Source organism: Miniopterus schreibersii (assembly GCF_964146895.1).
Source record: "Miniopterus schreibersii genome assembly, chromosome: 12".
NCBI lineage: Eukaryota > Metazoa > Chordata > Mammalia > Chiroptera > Miniopteridae > Miniopterus > Miniopterus schreibersii.
The window spans coordinates 69,299,165-69,308,976 of NC_138112.1; the positions used below are offsets into that span (position 1 = coordinate 69,299,165).

The 9,812-nt window shown below is 47.7% G+C and overlaps 1 long non-coding RNA gene across 1 annotated transcript; it reads left to right on the top strand.

Moving 5' to 3' along the window:
- Positions 1 to 6,496: 6,496 nt before the first annotated feature.
- LOC308565414 lies at positions 6,497 to 9,178 on the top strand. The gene is made up of 3 exons (XR_014000038.1): positions 6,497 to 7,397; positions 7,621 to 7,734; positions 8,139 to 9,178. It is a non-coding gene; the product is annotated as an uncharacterized lncRNA (long non-coding RNA).
- Positions 9,179 to 9,812: the final 634 nt, after the last annotated feature.

Genomic DNA, 9,812 nt, shown 5'->3' on the forward strand with positions numbered 1-9,812 from the left:
TCCATTCCTGGTAAGTGCCCTGTACCGGTGCACCATTTTTTATCTCTTAAACCATAATTTACTGTGCCTTTTCTGTGTTTAGATATACAAATACCGTTCTATTACAGTTGCCTGCAGGATTCAGTACAGTAACGTGCTGTACAGATTTGCAGCCTAGGAGCATTAGGGTGGACCGTATAGCCTGTGTGCTGTGGGCCAGACCACCTAGGTGTGTGAAAGTGTCCTCTGTGATGTTCGCACAAGGAAGTCACCGAAGTTCTCAGAACGCACCCCCCCATGCCTTTAAGCCCCACGTGACTGGAATGCCTAGGGGAGGCCCAGCGGCAGGCATTCACCCCTGCTCCGCCGCAGCGCTCTCCCTCCTTCCCTCCTTCCCTCCTTCCCTTGTGCTGCCGGGTCTGGAGCTGAGACTTCTGCTGCCACAGTGGAGTATGCTGGCCTTCTCCTGATGTGCCGTGGAGTTCAGTTGAGACTTCAGTTGTTGAAGCTGCTTGTCCATTCCAGAATTTGGCATAAGCTGGTGTCTGACTTGTTTAGCACAAAACAAGCCTTACATTCTACTTTCTGGTGTTCTTTCCTCTAACTATTCTAGGAAAACAGTTGTGACATTTGCAAAAAAGTGACATTTAATTATATCTTGTGTTGATCTGTTGAAATCTTCTCACCTATCTAAGCATTTATAGCCCTGAGTGGCAGAGTGCATGTGCGTGGGGGCACAGTCTGCTCCCCTGGCTGCCGTCTGCTCAGCACGACCCTGGCTGTTTTCTTGCTTTAGTACACTCTCCCTCTCCTCCAAGAGGCCACCAAATGCCGTGAGCACAGCTGTGAACCCTACTGTCTCTTACTCAACTCATAGGGTCATGGGAGCTTACTGTCAGGATCTGCCCCAGAGGTCGTCTCTCCCCTTTCAGCCTCGGTTGGTTGTCAGTGCACTGGTCCCCTTACTCTTCTGTCGATGTGACAACTGTGACCTGTCTGTGTCAAAGCAAGGTCCTGCCTCTGCCCCATGATGCACATGTTAAATCCCAACCTGTAGGAGGTACAATGACCTCTTTCTCTAACCCTGGACTCCCTTCCCACAGAGGCAACTGTTGTGGCCACTTGCTGGAGTTTCTTTCGAGAAAGCTGTGTACATGTTTAACCATAGTGGTTGTGGTACGACACATACCCTCTCTTGCACTTCGGATTATTCAGTCAACAGCATGTCTAGGTGCTCGCTGCGTATCTGTATTTATGGTTGACCTTAGCTTTTCAATGGTTGCGCCATAATCCATGTTTGAATTATCCATTCCTCTCCTAGGGGACAATTAGGTTGCTTCCAGCAATTTTTACTGTTTATGAGGCTCTACTGAGTGTCTGTTGCATGTGTTTTTATGTACATGGGCAGCTGTAACTATGGGGGAAAGTTTCCCCTCAGAGGAATTCACCGTCTTGAACGTGCTGTCCATCTGGAACCCAGTGGTTTTTGGGGGGCTGCCGAGGTGGGGCTAGCGTGGCCCCTCACTGACTGCCCTTCCGGGTGGGGGCCTGAGTCGGGGTCAGCCCACCCCTCCGTTTCTGGGCTCCCTGTGTGCTGTAGCCGAGGCGGAACTGCAGGGGCCTGGAAGCAAGACCGCGCAGCCCGCCCTCGGCGGTTTCGCTGTTTCACTGGCGCGGCGGGAGCGCGCTTCGGGAGTAGCGTGCGTGGGCCCGGCCTTCAGTCAAACACTCTTCTGTTTCCTGATGATAATTTGCCTCTGACTTACTATTGAAATAGGATAGATTGCTTTTTCCTGTTTTCTAAGACATTGTCATGCCGAAATCTGGTTGTTTCCTTAAGGGACTTTCTTCGCAGTGGCACTGCTGGCTCAGAGGGTGTGACCCGCGAGGAGGCTTTGACCAGGCTGCCGGGTGCCCTGGCGGCTCTGCTCGGCTTTCCCGGCCCACCAGCAGCAGCTCCCGCACCCTTGGCCCTCTTTGATTTTATCTTTGCTCGTTGGAAGGCAAGAAACAGTGTTCCGGTGTTTTCATTTGCACATTTCGACTCGTGAGGCCGAATGTTCGCTTCTGGCGTTTGTCAGCTGCTTTGGGCGCCGCTTCAGTTGCCACTCCCCGGAGCTCTTCGGGTTGAGGACAGTCACCCTTATCACAAAGAGGTTTCCGGGTTTGTAGTTCGCCTTTCAAATTTGCATGTTGGGTCTTGCCCCGGGGTTTACCTCTTTAACCCACCTAGCAGTTAACTTGCTGTACAGTATGAGGCACAGAGCTAATTCAGTTCTTTCAGAATGGCTAACCGAGTTTCCCAGCACCATTTACTGAATAATTGTTTCTCTGTCGATCCGAAATGCCACTGCTTGATTATGGACTAAATAATCTAATTACTAGGTTCTGTTTCTGAACTTTCTAGTCTGTACCACTGATCTGTCTTTCCTTGAGCCAACCCAATGTTTTAATTATTTTAGATTTGTAATGAAAGTATTTGAATTTTTATTGGGATTGCATTATGAATATAAACATATTACAGTACTGACTTCCCATTTAGAAACTGGCCTCCCTGTTCATTAAGGATAGGATGATTTTCCTTAAGAAATTTAGATTCAGGAATTTCAGACTGCTCTGACACAGGTTATGCACACTTACGACATTTGTTTTAGAACGGTTTTTCTGTATTGTGGTTGGGTGTGTTTTTCAATTAAAATTTCAGACGAGCTTTGCGCAATGGCAGCATCGTAGCTAATGAGGTTTATCTGAGTTGCGATTATTGCTAATAAAGGGAAAAGAAATTCAGATGATGGTAACATATGGTAAGACGTGTGTGTAGTAAATTATGCTGAACTTCAATATTAGGGCCAGTTGGAGGCAATGCAGTATCTTGCTAAAAGTGTAAGCCTTTGAGCCAGATCACCCTGCTTTCACGCTGGACCCGCCTCTTACTGTGACCAGCTTTCTGCCTTAGTTTCCCCATCTTTAAAAAAGTATAATCGTATTATTTACTAAGAAGTGGGATGAAGGTTAAAGTAAGCATTGTGCTTATTTGGCACTGTTCTCTTAGGGTTTCCAAGTAAGTAACAAGTCACCTTTAATAAGTATATTATCCATGTGATTTATTCATTTTTCACACGTCTCTCACCTGTCTTCTTGGCATTGGCTATAATTACTAATGAGCTGTGAGCATCGTAGTCTTGCTCCCGCCTGACCTGTGGGATTTGTCAGCAAATGAAGGAGGGGGGGTCAAGCAGGGCCCTGGAAGGTGCACATAAGCCCCAGCAGCCTGCATCAAGTCGCTGAAGGGGTAATTGCCCTGCTGCTGGTCCTTAGGGATGATCTGCTGATAGTCATTTTAAATTTTAATATTTATGTATTTATTTTAACATGTATTTGAAAAATTACTGGTTTTCCATTTATGGTGATAATATAGTTTTCTTTTGAAATAAAGTTATTTTTCCTGTTTTTCCTTTTTTAGGTTGAAATACTCACATGCCAGAACATGCATGCTTTCGAAGTGCGCAGTTCTGTGGATGTTAACATTTTACTGTTGTGTAACCATTACCAGTGTTCATTTCCAGAACTACTTCATCATCGCAAACAGAAGCTCTACCCATGAAACAATAACTGCCCTTCCCTTCCTCCCCTAGTCCCTGGTCACCTTTATTATATTTCCTGTCTCTACGAATTTGCCTATTCTTGGTATCTCATATAAGTGAAATCATGTATTTGTCCTTTTGTGTCCGTCTTATTTCACTTAGCATAATGTATTCAAGGTTCGTCCATAGTGTGGCATTTAACAACACTTTGTTTCTTCCTGTGACTGAACGAAGTTCCATTGTACGGATATCCCACGCTTGGTTTATCCATTCATCATCTGGAATCTGGGTGCTTCTCACTTCCTTAGCTATTATGGATAACGCTGCTTTGATCATTTGTGGGCCAATTTTTGTGTGAACGTAAGTTTTAAATTCCCTTTGGTGTCGACCTGGGAGAGGAATTGCTGGGCCATGTAATAACTGTTTAACTTTTTGAGGAACTGCCAAACCTTTCCAATGCAGCTGTACCGTTTTACATCCCTGCAGTACTCTGCGAGGCTTCCAGCTTCTCCATCCTTGCCAGCACTTGTTCTTATCTGACTTGATTACAGCTGTCATAACGGGCATGAGGGGTGATGGCTCATGTGATTTTGATTTGCTTTCCTCTGATAACTGATGCCACACGCCTTTTCATGTGCTGTGAGCCATGTGTGTGTCTTCTTTGGAAAAGTGTCTATGCTGATCCTTGACCACTTTAAAATTGGGTGTTTGTCTTTTCATTATTGGGTTATTAAGAGTTTTTATATATTCTGGATACTACACCTTCATCAGATATATCATTTGCAGATACATTTTCGCATTCAGGTGGGAGTTGGTGATTCCACTTTCACATCTTTAAAATGAATTAATTTAATGGGGGGGGGGGCTGCTATACTCAAATGTTAGGGGGGGAGTCTCACAGTGGTGTGTGAATGATTAAAGTTTGGAGGGTGTCCCCGATGAGACCACGAGTGTCTGGAGGCAGATAAAGAAGTGCGATCCTTAAATGTGAAACAGATGAGAGCGTTGCTCGGGTGCACCCCTTCACGTGTGATGTCAGCTGGCATCAACCACTAGGTATCCTGGAATCTCGGTTGCTCAGAAGTGTTTGCTTTTTAGTCAGTAATAGATGTTGGGTTTATTAAAATGTCTTTCCTGCATCTTTTGAGATGAGCCTCAGGTTTTTCTTTCATTTTCTAATGATTAATTATATTAATGGAGTATTAATTTTTTCATTAATATTAATAGAATAGTATGCTCTCCTATTGTTTCTGAAACAAACATTCCCTGGCCTGGAGCTTTATTTTGTCGACACAGAAATGAATCAGAAGGTCCTTGTTGACTTAGGGGCGTTGTCAGGCAGGTTTTGGTAACAATATCAGGAAAAGCACAGTAGAGCGTTGGCTAAGAGCACAGCTCTGACAACTTGGCCTCTATTCCCTGCTTTGTCACTTAATAGCATGTGACTTTGGCCAAATTTCTTAAATTCTTTTTTTAAAAAATATGTCTTTATTGACTTCAGAGAGAGGAAGGGAGAGGGAGAGAAAGAGATAGGAACATCGACAATGCGAAAATCATTGATTGGCTGCCTCCTGCGTGCCCCCGACTGGGGATCGAGCCCGCAGCCCGGGCGTGTGCCCTGACCGGGAATCGAACCGCCATCTCCTGGATCCTAGGTCAATGCTCAACCACTGAGCCATACCGTCTGGGCAAATTTCTTAAATTCTTTAAGGCAGTTTCCTCGGTGATAAAATGAGAACAAAAACGGTGTTAAACCTATTTCTTGGTCTGTGCAAAGCTGAAATGAGGTCACATGGTGTGGACACAGCGGAGTGAGGGGCACAGCTGCTTCCTGTCCCTGTTATGATAGAAATAGAGCCAGAGGCAGGTTCCTGGGGCTGCCGCAACTCCTTTTTGCAGGGTCAATTTCTTCCTGAGCTACTGTGCTAGTGAATATTTCTATTTTATGTTAATTTTAAAGTTATATTTTCTAAGAAAATTCTTTTTCATATATATTAGTATAAAATATCCTTTTACATTTTAATATTCTCTTTCTGAGTAGTTTTCTCACTTCGTTCTTATTCCTAGTTTCCTTTGTGTTGAGTAGAAATGCATTTTATTGACCTTTTCAAAGAAACAGCTTTAGATAAAATAAGCAGTTCTACTGCTTTCATTTTGTTATTTACTTCTTTTATTTCATTCTTCTGCTTTCCTTGGATTTTGTTGTGTTACTGTTTTTCTAGTCTTCATTTATGTTCAGACTCCCATACTTTTAACAGTGGGAAGGGAAGGTGCAGCACAGTGAGGGAGGCTGGCAAGCGGCAGTCCTGCTCCAGCCCCGCCACGCCATCACCCCTGTGACCTTGGACAAGGCCTCAGCTGCTGAGGCGTGGAGTTTCTCTATGGAGGCTGCCGATGCCACCCAAATAGAGGTACTGGCTTCTGTTGGGCCAGAGCCTAGCAGGCACCTGGGGGCATCACAAAGGGAAATAGAGAAGTACCGTTGCTTCATTCCACGGTTCCCATCTCCAGCGGTCCCTCCAACAACATTCTCCATGGCAGAGACTGAGATGGTCTCACAGACACAGGCAAACAAGATGACCAGCCCTGCCTTCATGGCGCCCCCATTAAACAAACTAACAATAAAGAGCAGCCTGAGAGTGAAGACAAAGCCCTCACCCAGAGAAGGGGACCTTTGAGCTCTCACTTTGGGGTAGGAAAATCTGTAAGGAAGAGCATTTCCAGCTGAGAGAAGGGCATGGGCAAAGCCTCTGAGCTGTGAAGGGGCCTGGCTGGGGCCCAGAAGAGTGCAAGTTGGGGCTGGTGGGGGCTGCCGTGAGGATTCAGGGTGTGACTCCAGGGCACCGGAAGGCCTCCCCATCTATATTTGGGGACAGAGTTTGTTGCCCTTATGTCCTGTATGCTTTGTGGTTTCACTTCTGTATAATGTGACTAGTTATCTAAAAGCATGCTTTAAAATTTTTAAGTGTTTGGAAAATTTTATTTTTTAAACTATTGTAATCAATTTCTGATTTAACAAATGGTTGGCTACCTGAGTGAGTGACCTGTACAGTTTCGGCTTTTTCCAGCCTGTGGCTCCCTTTCTAAATTGCTCAGGTATGCTATTTTTATCGATGTCCCGCGGCAGTCAGGGAAGTATTGTCGGTCATGTTCCACACTCTGGTTCAGTCCCTTCCTCTGGGTGTTTTTCGGTCCGATCCAGATTCACTCTATCCTGTAAATGAGAAGTGGGCCCACACTCCCACCACCTCTGGTTCTCCCCACACCCATGGAGGCAGCTTACAGTTTTGTTCCATGTGTTTTACTGCAGTGTTATTGGAACCTCGAGATTCCCGGCAGCACAAACCGACCTCCTCTGTGGAGGGCTCTCTGCTTGGAATTCACGTTGTCTGCTGTGGACAGGCCAGACCCGCACCTGCACCTGCACCTGCCCCCTGCCCCCTCACCGGGCGGCGTCCTGTTTGCATTTGCATTTGACTGAAGTACCTGTCAGGGGGTTACTTTCAACTACAGAGTTTTGAAGCTATTTTTACATTTCTTTTCTGCTTTATTTCGCACGGTTGTGATTGGTTATTTTGCTTTTCCACTTCAGGTTATGTGGTGGGCACAGGTCCCCATGCTGAAATAATGCCAGGGTGAGCCTGTGAGGGCCACCTGTGAGCCAGGGGGGCTGGTTCCAGCAGTTTGTGATTGTAACTCACCGTCGGAGTCTTTGGGCAAATCTCCCTTTACACCTCAAGGCTACCTTTGGTTAGCAGTCCCAACTGGCAAAAGGGAAGGGGCAGTTGCTCTGTCCTTGCTCACTGCCCCGTGCCCTCCGGATGGTTCTAAGGGGTGAGTTATGTACACTGTTGTTTCCCCCATGGCCCTGCAGACACAATTTCTTTTTACTTCTGCTCATGGACTGAGTGCGGAGTGGTTCCTTGAAGCCATTCTAACTTTCGCCCTTTTAGCCAGCGGCGGGCATTTCCCTGTAGTGCACTCCCTGGGGTCCCCGCAGTACAAGCCTTGAGGCCTGTCACTAACATGTTACGTTAATTCTTTGCTCATCTTACAGAGTATGTTTTGACTCCCCACATTTCTGAGGCCTGTTAAGGCCAGAGCTTTGTTCCTTCATCGTCAGGTTGGGACTTAGATGGCCGTTCATGGTTCCTCTCTCCTGCTGCAATCAGTAAGTGCTGCCCTTTGTGGTGTGTGGGGGTGAAGCTGAAGGGAGGCTGTGAGGGAAGACGGGCCAGGAGGAGGGACTGGGGGGGTGAGGGAGCCGGGGTGAGAGGTGCGGGGCTAGCCTGCAGGTGTGACTCAGCCCACCTGGTAGTCCACAAGCTGTGTATGTATGACTATGTGGGTATATGACTGTGTGTGACAGTGTATGTATGACTGTGTGTGTGTGGCTGATCTGTGTATATATGACTGTGACAGTGTATGTATGACTGTATGTATGTGGCTGTATCTGTATGACTGTGTATATGACTGTGTGACCGTTATGTACGACTGTGTGTGTGTGTGTGTGTGTGTGTGTGTGTGTGTGAAGTGGGGCTGGCTCTGCTCACATTCATTCCTTGGAATGAGTAGAAAGGACCCAGTTCTCAGTTCCGTGTGACCCTGAGCAGAATTCATCCCTCTCTGAGCCAAAGCTTCTCACCTGGACCTTGCTGAGGATGGACTTCTGAACTCCTCAGGGCTGACATGAGGGCCCCTCCCCAAGAGAGGAGGTGATGGGACTCCGGGACAAGGACTGCGGAGCTCGTGGGGGATGCTTCCACTGGACCCGTCGGGGCCCGCAGAGGCAGAGCCTGGGCTGGGAGCAGTGGGTGCTACGGGCAGTGGGCTGGGGCAGGTACTGGCTAAGGGTCCAGGATGGGCTTCATGAACCTTGGGCCCTGGTGACTTAGACCCGTCTTCCCTGGAACTCAGACTCCGGTGAGAGGCCAGTGGGGGCACCATGCTTTTGACTTCATGTTCAAGTAATGGCAGGTCCCAGAAAGGACTCCACAGCGAGGATGGGAGAGATCGGAGGACCGCAGGCGAGGCAGGTGGACGCATTTGTGTGACCTGGATAGCCATTGGCATTCGAGCTGGGCCAGAGTGCCCAAACGGACTGTCCCCTAGTTCTTAGGTTTCCTGTTCTGATAAAAAACCTAAGATTTTTTTATCTTTAAATAGAAAAGTAATCTGTATAGAGTAGAAAATTCAAGCCATGGAAAAGATACAAAAGGGAAGTAAAGTCCCTTTCTCTCACCCATCCCAGTCTTACTACACAGAGGTGGCCTCTCAAATTTCTTCAAATCTTTCTGGAAATTTCTATACACATAAAAAACTTGTCACTTTCCTAGAACAGGCAGGACCATAACTTGTGGTTCAGTTTGCCCGTCTGACCTCATGGGCTCCTGCAGTTCGGACGTGCATCCAGCACAACAGGAAACCTGTGGCCCTGAAGCTGAGGGGACGAGAGTCCCCCAGCTGTACTTGGAAAGGGGTGTCAGGATAGGAAGGAGTGAGCCTGGGAGGGAGGGAGGCGCGGAGCCGCCGTAGGTGTTTCTTTTACTGGACGCAGCTCATGGCCGCGTTCAGGTTTTGCTTTTCACCTTTGAGTCTGTGAGAAAATGAGCAGGAAAAAGCAAAAGGCACTGGTGGTGGCACACCCAGCACTGCTGGGTCAGGGTTCGAGTCCCTGTGGTGTCCTTGCTTCCTTCTAGCTCCCACTCCAGGCCCTTCCTCCCCACACTATCAGGGGCACCATTGTTTCCATGGGCAGAGGTGTCAGGGTGGGGTGCCTCCCAGGAGCCTTCCTGTTCCACTCTCCCTCCTTTGCAAGTCCCTGCTGCTCGCCTTGGCTTGAGTCCCCACAGCAGGGTGTGGGAGAGTGGAACGGAAGTCCTCATCCCTCCAGACCACAGGGAGGACAGTTCAGCCTTGTGGGCTCCAGCTCCCTAGGCCCGAAAAGGCAGAGACCAGAAGTCTGACCCACTCACCCACTTGCCAGATGTCTCCCCTCTTTTCATCTGGAGCTTGGTATAAGTAGGTGGTCCTTGCAGACAAGCTGGAAGATGTTGTGCACCTGAGAGCACCCCATAAAGTAGGGCAGGTAGAAAAGCATTGGGTTCAATTTGCCAGGAGTTCAGACTAGGGGAGTACAAGGCTGGAAAAAGGGTTGGCCTCTGAAATGTCTGCTTCTTCCACATGTGGGTCGCAAGTGAGGAGATGCATTTGAAGGTTTGGATCACAAATTCAAACCCAACATAGTGT